The sequence below is a fragment of the Oryx dammah genome, unplaced genomic scaffold (assembly GCF_014754425.2).
Source record: "Oryx dammah isolate SB20612 unplaced genomic scaffold, SCBI_Odam_1.1 HiC_scaffold_13, whole genome shotgun sequence".
Lineage (NCBI taxonomy): Eukaryota > Metazoa > Chordata > Mammalia > Artiodactyla > Bovidae > Oryx > Oryx dammah.
The window spans coordinates 11,469,682-11,483,594 of NW_024070197.1; the positions used below are offsets into that span (position 1 = coordinate 11,469,682).

General features: G+C 42.2%; 1 protein-coding gene across 3 annotated transcripts in view; it reads right to left on the minus strand.

The window, feature by feature from the left end:
* Nucleotides 1-13,913, minus strand: part of ARHGAP35 (Rho GTPase activating protein 35) — a 115,946-nt gene that overhangs the window by 77,378 nt on the left and 24,655 nt on the right. The window lies entirely within an intron of this gene.

Consider the following 13,913-nt stretch of genomic DNA (forward strand, 5'->3'; position numbering starts at 1 on the left):
GCGTGATGGCCTGGAGTGCCTTACACCTCAGCCTAACCACCAGGAAACGCCAGACAGACACAAAATGAGTAAGGTTCCATTAAGGTGATGGGCAGGGGGGTCCTGTTTAAAAAAAAAAAATTCAGTGTCACACTAGACAAAGAATGGCTTTGTAAAGAAATATTCCAGACAACAGGAGGCTACAGAGACATTACAAGTAGGTGCGATTATCAGATCCAAGACTGAATTCTGTATGGGGTGGGGGTGGAGGGGCTGGAGGAGGAAGGCTACATGGCACATCATTAGATCAATTAATGACACTATACTATGACTGGAATTAGATTAAAAGTATTTTATCAGTGTCAATTTATCAAGTTTATAACTATCACATGAGAGAAGAGCCCTTTTCTTAGGAAATGCACACTGAAGTATTAAGAGGGAAAAGACCATAATGGACATGACTGGTTCAGAAAAAATTACATCTATATATTGAGAAAGAATAATGCAAATGAAGTAAAATATTAACAATAGGTGAACCTGGGTAAAATGCACAGGATATTCCTTTGCATTGTTTCCATTTTTTAAAGTTTGTAATTATCTCCAAATAAAAAGCTTTTTAAAAAAACAAAGCCAGGGTCGGGGGAGTGTGAATATAGGGCTTGTCTCCCTGACAAGAACATAAACTGTGTGAGGATGGAGCCCGTCACCCCACCTGCTCACTTCTGTGTCTTCAGGCTATGATGCCATGTTTGACACAAATATTTACTAAAGGAATGAATTAATAAATGACTCTTAGAGCATATTAAAGAGTCCCCAAACTCAGCCTTTTAGGTTTAGGAAAGCCTTGCTGTAGGAAGTTCCACCTCAGGTGAGATGTAGAGGGGATGAGATGTGCAAAGATTCCTCTCTCCCCAGAAAAGGGCGCAGCCCATGGGAGAATCAACTGAAACAGAGCGTGTCGGGGGAGACGGGTGAGATGCATTAGCAGGTAAGCAGGGACCAGATGAAGCCACTTTCAAAGAGCTTCCCCAAAGGCTACAGGGAGCCACAGAGTGTGGCTGAGAAGTGGCACCTTAAAGGATCTGAAGTCTGAATAGTTGAAGTAATGAAAGGTTATGATAATGTCTTATGAAGTCTTCAGCAACCTTCCAGCTGAAATAAGGAAACTGCATAATCTCTGGCCACCTGTACATAAATGGTCTCTGGCTGCTACAGTTTACACCTCACCGCCGTCTACTTACACAGGTAAATATGACTGTAACTGCCAAACCTGTAGCCAAAGAAACAGTCTCCTGAGACAATCCCAAAGAGAATATCTTAAAATAAACAGAGCAATTTTCTTTTGAATCTCATTTATGCTTAGTAGGAACCCAGCATTTCTACAACCTTAATATATTTCTGTGAACCTGTCTCACAAGAAATGCCACAGGAAGTCAGACTACCTACCACATGTTACTCTGACTGATACAAGGGGGTAACAAATGGGAGAGCAGGGGGTGACAAATGGGAGAGCAGCTGGCCCCTGTGATGACAACTTTGAAAGGTCAAAGACCTTTCCCAAACATCCATGTCTTCCTTTGATAAACCAGAAAGTCAAGCCCTCTATTGGAGACAAAATGTTGCTAGATGGCATGTAAAAACTGACCATTTTCAAAAGAGAAATCTCAGAGCCTGCAAGCAACAGCCTGCAGATAACCTAATGGCCTGCTCCTACAAAAGCTAAGCTCCAGACTTCAGCAGGAGCAAGCACAGTATCTTTGGGAAAGAGAAAAACCCAGTCTCCCCACCCTCCACTTCCCTAGGTGATTGTTTACATAAGTAAAATTGTAAGATGCTTACGAATATCTAACGCATATTTACACACATCTCTGAAATACCTGAAAAGGAAAGATTTGTACAAAATCAAACTGCTTTTTGCACATTACTCAGTACCACACATAATGAGGAGACTCAGGTTCAACAGAGCCTTAGGTAGGAATGCTGACGGAAGTTTAAAGAAGTCAAGGGTGCTCCCCTACCAGAGCCTTTCTCTATAATCCCTCATCTCACAGGGTCTGGCAGGACTCAAGGTCACCCACTTGACCAGTCTTGAAATGCAACTTGGCGACACAGGTCCTACTTCAAGCACATGCTACACACAGCTGGCCAATCATCCCACTTACCCTCTGGAAAGTGGGCTGAATAATCACAGGAAAACAAAACCACAACCTGCTTGTAAACCTCAAGAAATAAAGACAGTGGCTCAATTCTGAACTAAATTAAAAACTATAGTTCATTCAACGCCCTGTCACTTAACAATTTTTTAATGGCAGGATTTCTATTTAGCCCATTCAAGTCAAAGTTTCAGTTATCTGAATGATGCTGAAGAAAAGTAAACACTCTCAACTCTCAAGAATGTAGCAACTGCTATTTTAAACCCAGAATACCGCTGGCTAAACTAAAAACGCTGTAAGAAATGAGAATTAGCTGGCATAGGAGTGGTTAATTTTTGGACATCTGGTAACTTTCCACTTGTTAGAAACCTAATAGTTTCCCTGGTCCAAGTATACTCTTCTTACACGTCTGTCTTTGATGTCTGGATAATACAGTTTTACTAGTTCCTCAATTGGACTGAATTACATGGTAAACAAAGACTGTCATAAATCTAAAAACGTCTCAACACTTAGTTTAAAGGAAATAACCTTAAGTGCCTGGTCACAAACACGTTCAACTTTTCTAAGAGGTGGGTAAAAAGAATTAGCTGAGTCACTAAATTTAATGATCTGAAGGCCACAAAGAAAGAGAAAGTAGAAGACAGGGTATGCTCAAGACTTCACAATGTCTTCAGAGTTTAAATCTGGGAACCAATGTTCTTTGTGGGCAACTAAGCTACTCAAACAGCACAATCTGAACACCCATTCTAATAATTTGCCAATACCAATCCTTTCAAAACTGAAGAGTTAATGGCAGAGGAAGAAAAAAATATTCCTTTAAACAGTAACTCCTATCTTTAAGCTTTACTGAGATACTTGTATTGAAAAAATAAAAACACAGAACCTAACATTTAGCTTCACATAGGTCAACTACTTCAGAAAGGAAAACACTCCAGAAGTATTCTCAATTCTCTGTCACAAATATATGCTGAACTAAAACATAATGCCAACTTCTGAGAACTCTTTTAGAACCTGTCACCAAGCTTCTGGCGTTGTTTATATGACTTGTTTAACCAAGACACTAGCTCCCCAAAGAGCATCTCAACTGGAAGGTAAGAGGAGGGTGTTCTCGTTTTTAACACCTCTACAAAACACCCAGGGCAAGAAGTGGTAACATTCCCGAGACAGTACCTATTTCACAGGACACAGAAATGCCAGTGACCCAGCATTGCCACGACTGCGCAAGGTCACGCTGTCAACAACTCTGTCGGTGTGCGCGTCACCCTCCCATCCCTTACCCCACACTCCCTACCCCCCACCCAAGAGGAAAGGTTTCTTGCTCTGTAATCTGGAATGCCCTGTAAAACACAGATCTACCTCCACTATTCATAATCAAAACTACTCTCTCCACTTATGAAAAGAATAGAGGCATTTCGTTTCAAACAACCATATACTGAACACCACCAAAACTAATAACACAACACTGCATAGTAATTATACGTTATACAATAATATAAGGAAATAATTTCAGTGAGCCACTAGCAAAGTGGCTTGTTACCATAAGTTTTCTTAGTTCCAATAGGAGAAAGGATTGGAAATACACACTGTAATCTAACAGAAAGCAGAGCATTTTCTAAATGTCCTCAATACCTCATACTTCTCACCACGTTAAATTTCTGAATGGATCTTCAAAGCTATGAATTACCATCAGCAGCTGGTTAAAATGTCTGTATTAAGGAGATACATGGTAAAACTCATTGCTCCACAGAGGGGAGACGGAGAACAAAAAGAGGGGACCTAACCAGGAAGCATTTTCCCCGTAAGAGAAATTCCTCAAGGAGAATTTTCCAGAGGAATTTACTTTCCAATCAGGCCAGAAAGGATGCGCTATAAAAGCTCCAATAACAAGAAAACACTACTCTCTGGTTCACTGAGCCACTGAATTGAAACAAAATAGTCTTTAAAAACCCAGTGTTTCTATTTTCATATTATTAAATGTTAAAGTAAAATGTTTTAGTTGGGTTTTTCTTTACAAAAAGAAACTAGAAGAGTCCACGGTCCTCGTTTATTCAGTTCATTCATCTGTGAAATCCAGGTAAATTTACAGAACCTTGAAGCTAGTGATGTGCACACATAATGTATCAGAGTATTTAACTATAAATAGGAGTTACCATCCTATGAACCTGCCAACGAAATACAGACCACCAGAGTGGATCTCCGTTTCCTCTGTGTGATTTCTGTCAAAACCCAAAGTAATGCCCTTTTCTTTACTGCAGAAGTGTCTTTTGAAATGACTACATCAAACTCAGTAAGCACAACACAGTCTTTAAGGCTGAATAAAAGAGAAAGGTAGGCCACTTGATGGCCCCTGTTACAGAGCAGCTAAATTCTCTCCTTCCTTCATAAATTTCAGAGACCTGAACCATTTTTTTTTTTTACTCTAGCCTCTAGTTCTTAGAATTGAGAACCTGTCTACCAACCAAATCAAATACATACTTGCATCTAAAACAATGTGATGAAACAAAGTAGAAATGGGACTGCACTTGCTGGTGGGAATCTAATAATCTATTTTAAACTTAAAAAATAACTAGACCACAGACAATAAATGGCATAGACCACTTCTGTGGCTCCAGAGAAAGAAGAGATCATTCAGATCTGGGGTAGACTGGGAATGGTGTCAGAGCAGAAGTAAAATCGGAACTGGTAGAGAAAAGACTGGCAGGGCTTGGAGAGATGGCCCAGGTGTTCTAAAGCCGTGAAGGGCATGAATGATGGTGACCAAAATGGACAGACTGTCCGGCACAGAGTTCTCCAGGAATGGGAGGTAGGAAAGGGCAACAGGGCTCAGACAACGGACAGACTGTATTTCACCTGTGAGCCTCCAACATGAAAATAATCCTTTATTCCACCAGTGTGAGTTATTGTTGGTAACATTGCTACCTTGACTCCGCACCCAACAAATCCACACAGTCTAAGGAACTGATCATCTTATCAATACATTAAAGAAAACATCATTTGAATTTGGCAATTATATTTCTATCATTCAGGCCAATGAAAATTAAAATAGTATGATGGGGAAGGGGCAGAAAGCCAGATTTACAAAGGAAGCAGAGAGCACACATTAGCCCAGAACAGTTCGGTGGTGCTCCCACTCTGCGGTGCTCCACAGGCCTCCTGGTTAGTGAAGGGGGAGGGTTTCCTCACGGCCACCACAACCCATCTACCCCCAGGGCTCCGGGTACAGGGAATCTCTAAAACGGGTCATCTGCGTCTTTGGAAAGACTAACTAAGTTAAGTGTTTCAACAGTCTGGTCTTGAAGCATGTAATCTCATGCAACAGATGGGCTATTCTTGGACACGGGGTAGGCATGCGCACTCAGCTCTTACTATGCCCCACGCAGACGCACGGACAGCACTCTCCAGAGAGCACAATGCAGAAAACACAAAGAGACCAAAAACAATTTTCAAGGACTGATGATTCAGATGTCTGTTTTGAAAATAATCTGGCCCCAAGTTAATTTTTTTAAAGAACAGCTATGAAAGATTATGTGATATTACATATATAATTTTTTACCAATGTCCCTTAATGCTCCTCTTGACTCATTTCCACCCCCTACAAACCCTGGTAAAGATACCTCCACGTTCCAGGGTAGAAAAATACAGCTATGCTATCTTACCATCAGAGCCGGCCCACACAGAATAAAGCAAATAGCCCATTTTCCACCATGACACAGTTCTCATGCAGAACTCTACAAGCCGGTCCCCAAAGAAACAAAATTTCTAAGCCAAGTAATTCACAGGATGAAATCAAATTCCTCTGATGAATGAAGGGAGTTGGTTTCAGCAAAAGCACTTCCTTAAACTTTATCCTCAGCAGCTTTCTCTCAGGTAATTCTGGAGTTCTGATCAGGCTCTGATCAAAGCCACTATAAACAAAGACAAAACCAAAGGCTGAGAAACCCTTCTCTCTGATGCAGCACAGTTTCTCCCAGTTACCTACACTAACAACAACAACAACATACAACTTCTAATAACCTGCAAAAACACTCCATGCTGAAGGAAATGTAACACCAAGACCAAATGGAAACTGAGACCACTCGAATCTGCCTTGGTATCACAGCCTATCTACCATTAACAGAGTGAGCTGAGATTCTTAGCAAACCAAGACACAAAAATACAGCCATGTCTTACCTTTGAATTCCCTGATATTCAGGTCAATTTTACATTTAGATTTTAAAACGGTAAAGCTATAAATTTATCTCAGCAGTTGCTTCTGAGCACTTCTGATCTATTCAGTTAAAAAAAAAAAAAACTCAGCAGGAAAAAAAAAAGTTTTTTGAAGGAACATTCTCCATAAAAAGAGTGGAGGCACCGTCTAGCCAAATCTGTCTTGCTGAGGGAGAAACAGGCATTTCTTCAACTGGGGAAAATAGGTCGAATTATCCAAGTCCAACAGTAAGCCTCACTATTCAATACCCCTGGTGGCAGTTTAAGATGACAGGAGGATTTCAGCCCATTATTTCTAATTATTCCTCGCTACTTATTTGCATGCCTCTATAAACTGCCAGTCCTAAAACAGACCACTGCTAGTAATAAGTTATGCACACGTATAAACTTTTTAAATAAGAACAGTTGGTTTTATTATTGTTATTTATTTTTATCTTCTGTACTGAAGATAAACAATGGTCATACAGAAACAGAAAAGAACTTCTAAATCCACTAAATTTTAGTAGGGAACAATCAGAATTCACAGGTTAAAAAAACTTATTTAGGACTCACACTAAAAGTAAAAATTAAAAATAAATAAATAAATTAAAAAAAAAAAAAAAAAAAAAAACCAATACAGAATTGTAAAGTAAAAATTAAAAATAAATAAATAAATTAAAAAAAAAAAAAAAAAAAAAGGACTCACACTAACAAAATCAGTACTTATATTTCTCCTTCCCATTTTCTAGAAGCTTCAGTTACTTATATACTTGCCTTGTTTCAAAACACAGTTAAAAGCAGAGGTCTGAGAGAAATGGAAAATGAACAGTTATAAGACAGAACATGGGAAGGAGCCTGGAATTAGCACAAAAATCATGCCTTAGGCTTAAATTCATCATTTTTGAAAATCTTCTAAATTGAGGTGTTTATCCCAATCTTCTAGAGGTGATGGACTTATGAATTAATATAACACAAAATGATTTTTTGAATGAAAAAATGTTACATGTAGGCACTATTAACAAACAGGTATTATGAAAAACATTATTTCTTATTTGAATATTTATCACCTCATTATTTGAGGCTAGGAAAGGAGGTGTGAGAGAAAAAGGACAGGAATGGAGCTTTATTTCCTGGCCTGGGTTGGTTACATGGGTAGGGCATTCACTGCATAATTGTTCAAACTGCACGTGTTTTATAGTTTTCTTTACAGTTTTTTTTTACAAAAGGATATAGTTCGGAGAAATGAAGAAACACAGGTTCACAGAGCTAGCAAGTCGAGCTGGTATCTGAACCTGGCCCTCCCTCCACCATCGGGATGCATCCTCCCCCTTCTATACTAGGCCTCTCCTGGGGTCCTGTCAAACAGGTGACTCTAATCCTCATGCATCAATGAGAAGAAGGGTCGAGGAGCAGTGCCCTGGAGGGCCCCAGATGCAACTGGCAGTTCTTCCGGGCCACGGAGAAGGCTGAACAGGTGGAACATCAGACCTCCCAGCATTTAAGCAGAGCAGCTCAATTTGATCTACTTTATATGCTAAGATTCCACATAAAAAGAAAACAAATTTTCAACTTCTATAGTTATTAAAAAAAAAAAAAAAGCTCAAAACTTTTTTAAAACTCAAAAAACTTCATGGTTCAAAAACCAATCTAATGATCAGACATTTGGTGGTCTAATTCCCAAGATTCTACCAAAGAAACAAGGGTCAAAAAGAGTCGCTTGCCTGTCCCCGAAGGCTCCTTTTGTGAAACTCATTCAGGAAACTTAGGCAGAGGAGTGACTACTGACACACAGAGAAAGGAAATAACGTGGCCGGTGAGGGACGCAGCCTCATCTGACAGGCCTAGGTCGGCCACCGCCCCCTCCCCTAAATCCCTATGCCCAGGCCCATCTCCCCACTCTACCGCACTGTCCTGATCACAGAACTGGAACGGAGAGCATGGGCATGGATGGCGGGAGAGGTGGGGGCAAACCTGTGAGGCAGGCCCTGTCCGGGTAAGGAGTCTGGACTTCACCCTCTACGGAAGCCCCAGGATTCGGAGCAAGAATGGCACAGTCAGTGCAGGCGGAAAGAGGGAATTCTGAAAGCAATCTTTGTATTCTCCGCCTCCCTCCACATCTCTCTCTGCTATTTTACCCTCACGCACCCTACTGGGTAAATGCTTTCCGTGTAAAGGCCACTTCAAACCTGGTCGTAATAAGCACCACGAAAAACAACTGCAACGACGGAATTGCTGACACAGTGGCGGTGTAAGATGCCCCTTGAAACCCTCGTCTTTGTAATTTAGTGGTGGCTCACAGGAAGCGCCTGAGAGCCAGATTCTTTCTGACTGTGCTCAAGGCCATAATTTCCTTCCCATACTTAAGCCCATGACCCTGTGTCTCACTGTCAAGGAAGCTGGCCAAGGGGAAAGGGCAGATAAATAAGAAGCAAAATCTGAAGAAAACTGGCCAAAAAAAATTCCTAAGATTCTTCTTGGGATTAACAACTAAGAGTTCGTCTAGATGAACTGATCTTCGCAGAGCTGCGGACAGCTGGCAGCCGGCTCCTTCAGGTAACAGATGCGGAAGCTGAAGACGAAAAGGGAAGCCACCAAGGCTGCGGTCAGCCCACCTCCAGGCGAGGCCTCCCGGACCTCACCCCCAGCCCAGGGCTGTTTCTACACACCACTCTCTGCCAGGGGCGGGTTAATCAAATCCTAGAATCAAGATGATCAGGAAGGGGACAAAAAGGAGTGTCCTCTAGTCAGCACTGCTTATCGCAGCTACAACCTCTGTCCCTCACCGTAGCTATATTTTCATAAGCTTCTGCTGGACGTTCCGTACAGCACCTATTACTTCAAGATAAACGTCAAACTCTCAAAGTAACCTGTCCTGTTGGGGAGTTCAGAAATAACTAAGAAAACATTGTGGTCATATGAGGAATTTAATAAGTGGCATTTTCTATAAAATGCTAGCTTCATGAGTTTCCCTCAGAGAACACACCAGAATAGTACCTAGTTCCTCCTTATCAACCACCATTCCTTGAAAGCCCTTGGCCAGTAACTTTCATGAAAGCCAGTGAGTCATCTCTAACCAGTGCTTCGGCCTTCGGACTTCAGAAGGAAAACAGGTCCAGCCTACTCTTCCGTGACGGCTGTCCTCCCTACAAGAGGGAATCACCTGACCTCATGGGTTTGGCTGCTACTCAGAAAACCATGTCTCTGAGTTCAAACTATCAAAACTATACTCACCTAAGGTGACACTACACCTTCCCAGCTGCCTGCGCACAGAAGGCTCACATTCCTCCATCCCACCGTAAACCTTCGGAGTGCCCCGCTCCTTGACTTCACCTCCCGCTCCCCAGGTTACAGGTGGCCCTGGGGACACAGCACAGCTACTTTCTCTGGGAAAGTCTTAGAATCGATGTACCACAAATACCTACTGATTCTTAACTCACACTTGAAAAAACGAAATAGAAAAATATAGCAACGTTTTACAATCCTATCAGTAGACTTACTTTAACTACCTATAGCACCAGCTATGTTTAAACGAAAACGTTTATGACATGGCTATGTGACTACTACAATCGGTAGAAGGAAGAGAGGGTGTGGTGATGAACAGATGCGACTCAGCTCCCCTCCTTCACTTTCAGCATTCAGTGGGCTTTCTTCCCAAATCCTCAGACCACTCACTTGCTCCTGCAATCCAACTGTTATTTCAACTTTCTGCTCAGAAAACCCAGCATTAAAAGAGAACATCAAAGGCTTAATTTTGTTGTCCACAACAGGATGATCCCTCTGGCTACCAACTCCCCTCAAGAGCACAGGAATCAGTAGGTAAACTTATATACAACTTGTTTCTACCAAAATGCTCTGCCAAATACACCAACCGGTCAGTTTTCCTCATTAAGGACCATCCTGAGTTACACTCGGATGAAGCGATGATACACACTTTCTGAGTCCTTTTTGTCCAGTGAAGAATCTTACACAAGAGTATGGTGGGACTTCTCTTGCTGTTGTCTCTTTTTTTTTTGGGGGGGGGGGCCGGTGCTAGGGGTGGGAAGGGAGTTGTAATAACTTAGTCCTTGAATTTATATACTCCTCCACGGTCTTATTTAAAACATAAGAGCAGACCATTTCAAAGATGATGATTCAAACCTATGTATCATGGTTTGTCAAGTCTTATAGTAACACGAGTTTAAAAAAAAATTCTTTTTAAGCTACTGAATGCCATTTTCCATAGTATTAACAAAAGCTCAACTCAACCAGCTGAATCATGAGAGCTAACAGTCTAGTCAGAAGCAATCAAAAGGCAATTGAGCTTTAAAGGTGTATGTTCCACATTCCACACAGTCAAGGCTGTAGTGAGCTGATGGCCTGGACAGGGCTAGGATGTGTTCACTATACCTTTCTCACACCCCTTCTGATTCCTTCTCCAAAGCCCATATTTCTACAGGCGCAAACCTCACTCTATAAGCTAATACAGTAAGGCCAGTGTTGTCTGGAGTCACAAAGTTTTATATGTGCTTGCTTCTAATTAAAGATCATTCAATTCTAAGAACTTAATAAAAAGGCCATAAACCTGTATCATTCCACAAGAATGCCAGGAATGCTAAGTACCTAAATAATACTCTTCCAAAGTGACCTTTATAAAGAGCTGCCTCTCCCACTTTGCCAACTACCATGTCAGGAGGCAGAAACATTCCTACCTATCACGGGCTACTCAACTCCATTCTAAACAGCAGAGGCAAGTGAAAAGGCCTTCTTCCAGTAACCAAAGAAACTCAAATTCCTACAGCGAGAAGTAATAGTACACACAGTCTTTAAAGTGGCAAAATCAAAGTTTAGAAAACCACTTACCATGCCTGCAAATGATTCAGAAGAATTCTGAGAAAGGTAATATCAACATTTTAGTGGTAGAACACTTGGAGAGTAGCCAAGAGGCCTGGACTTTCTCCCCAACTAGGTCATTAAATCTCACAGAAGGGAGGGGAGGCGCACACAGATACAAACTAGTTAAATGGCATCTCACAACCAAGCTATCTTGACAGCTTTCGTCTGTCAGCAGGCTCACTGGACAATGATGTTCTTCAAGGAGACAGGCAGGTCTCTTGGGGCAAATGATAACCTGAGTACATGCAATTATAATCAGACTGATAACAATCAATCCCTACCCTTGGAACAGACACTCGAATTCAACAGCTGAGAAAGAAAACATACCCGCCAGCAGGGAAGCTAGATCCCCACGGCCTCAAGTGCCCTTCCCACTCTACTGCTCTGTGCGACCCCGTACTCTGCAGAGGGGCAGATTACCTTTTTAAGAGTACAGATCTGTCCCTGCTGACCTCCTGCTTACAACCCCTCAGAACGTCCCTCTGCCCTTCTAATAAAACCCCAAAGTCTTATCCAGCTCTGTGGGATCTCATCCCTGCCATTCTAGTTCTTTCTCACCAGGCTCTAACTATTGTGGCCTTTATTTAGTTCCCGACATGCCCCTATTCGCTTCTTCAACCACTCAACAAAAAAATACTGAGCCCTGTCCAGGTCTGATGCATGAGACAGGGTGCTCAGGGCTGGTGCACTGGGATGACCCTGAGGGATGGGATGCAGGTTCAGGATGGGGAACACATGTACACCCATGGCTGATTCATGTGAATGTATGGCAAAAACCACCACAATATTGTAAAGTAATTAGCCTCCAATAAAGTAAATAAATAAATACTGTGGCTTTGTCAATTACCTACTATTGTGCCAGGCACTACACTAGGCGCTAAGGATACAGCAATGAACAAAAGAGCCAAAGATCCTTGCCCTCATGGAGTTCATATTCTAACAAAGGGAAAAAAAAAAATCACAGAACAAAAAAGTGAGGGAGTTAATAAGGTGGGAGGCTGAGAGGAGAGTGTTCCAGGCAGAGTGAACAGGAAATGCAAAGGCTCTAAGGCTGAGCAATATTTTCCCTTTAAAGTGTGTGTTAAAATGGTTAACTCCAAGAAGAGGGCGACAAGTGTCCTATCCATCCCACTCCTCGTTCAATTTCAGCACCGCATATAGTAGAGGGCTCAATAATTACTGGCTAAACGGGGTAAGTGAATTCCTGTCTAAAGAAAAGGCCAAAAAGCTGTCCCCAAGTAATGAAAGTGTCACCTCAAGTTATCCAGGCCCCTGCAGAGGTTACACAGGTTTCAGATTTACTAATACAGTTTTTGATCATGATTAATGAAGTCCCACTTTGACAGAGATCCATACAAGTTATGAAGAACCTTACTCACTAAAGGATCATCCCAGAGAGGGAAAAGCATATGAAGTAGAGAACAGAGACCTTCAATGATCGTGAAGCAATTAACACCATCAACTTATGTGGAAAAACTAAGAGACCATCAGAATTCATTTTTTACTCCCACAGCTGCCCCCAGGCCCCTGACAGATACACCAGTTGAAAGTTTACCTACCTTGGACTGCATTTTCCTCTCCAACAGCACTACTGTGGCCTTAGCTGCGTCCTTTTCATCACAAAGCTTGAACTATCCCATGGGCTTCCTCAGTGGTCTCTCTGAGGCCAAATCACTGCTCCGTGTTAATTTTAAGACAATCCTGTCACAGTACTTCCTCCCCAGTTTGACTCTAACCTACCTTTCCAACCTCGTTTCTGACTCTCCTTCAGTAAGAATTTCAAGCTTGGAAGAAACTATTCCCTGAACGTGTCGTGTGCATTCCTGCTTTCGCACCTCTGCCCCGGCCATGCCCGTTAGCTGGAATGCCATTCCACTTCTCCACCCATCTGAATATTATCAGTTTATTAAAATAATGCCTTCTCCGCTCAGGGCCCCATGACAAATTCATCATCCCCAAGCAGTGCATCCCTCCTCACTGGCCACACCTGGCACTTCCTATACTGTTCTCTGTATCACCAGAACTGAAAGCCTGCAAAATACATCTCCCAGACTCCTTTGCCAGCTAGCTTCCAGGTGAGATTCTGCTGGAGGCTGGACTGCAGGAAGGGGGGTGCAACATTGTTTTTCCTGCTTCTGGCATATCTGCAGCAGCTGCCAGCAACCGTGGAGGACTCAGGCAACTGCACACACCACGGGCCCGCAGCACTGGTGGAGCACAGCCCTCTGGGCTCCCGCTGAACTGTGGCAATGTGGCAACGTGGCTCCCTTCGCATCTGTGAGCACAGACGCCTGGACTTCAGCCCAAAGGCAGCTTTCTGATCTCTGGCTAGGAACCCCCTGAGCCCTTGTGCTCCTCCACACATACCTCCTTGCCTCTTTTCGCTCCTTCAGCCCTCCTACCACCTCTATAACATATCCCTTGCATTTTTTTTTAATTAAAAAAAATTTATTGGCAGATAGTTGCTTTACAATGTTGTGTTAGTTTCAACCGCTCAGCAAAGTGAAATATATGTATTCGCTATACATATATCCCCTCTTTTTTGGATTTCCTTCCTATTTAGGTCATCACAGAGAACTGAGAACCACAGAATTTCCCATGCTATACAATAGGCTCTCATTAATTATCTATTTTATACATAGTATCAATAGTGTATATATGTCAATCCCAATCTTCCGATTCCTTCCACCCCTCCTTTCCCCCTTGGTATCCAAACGTTTGTCT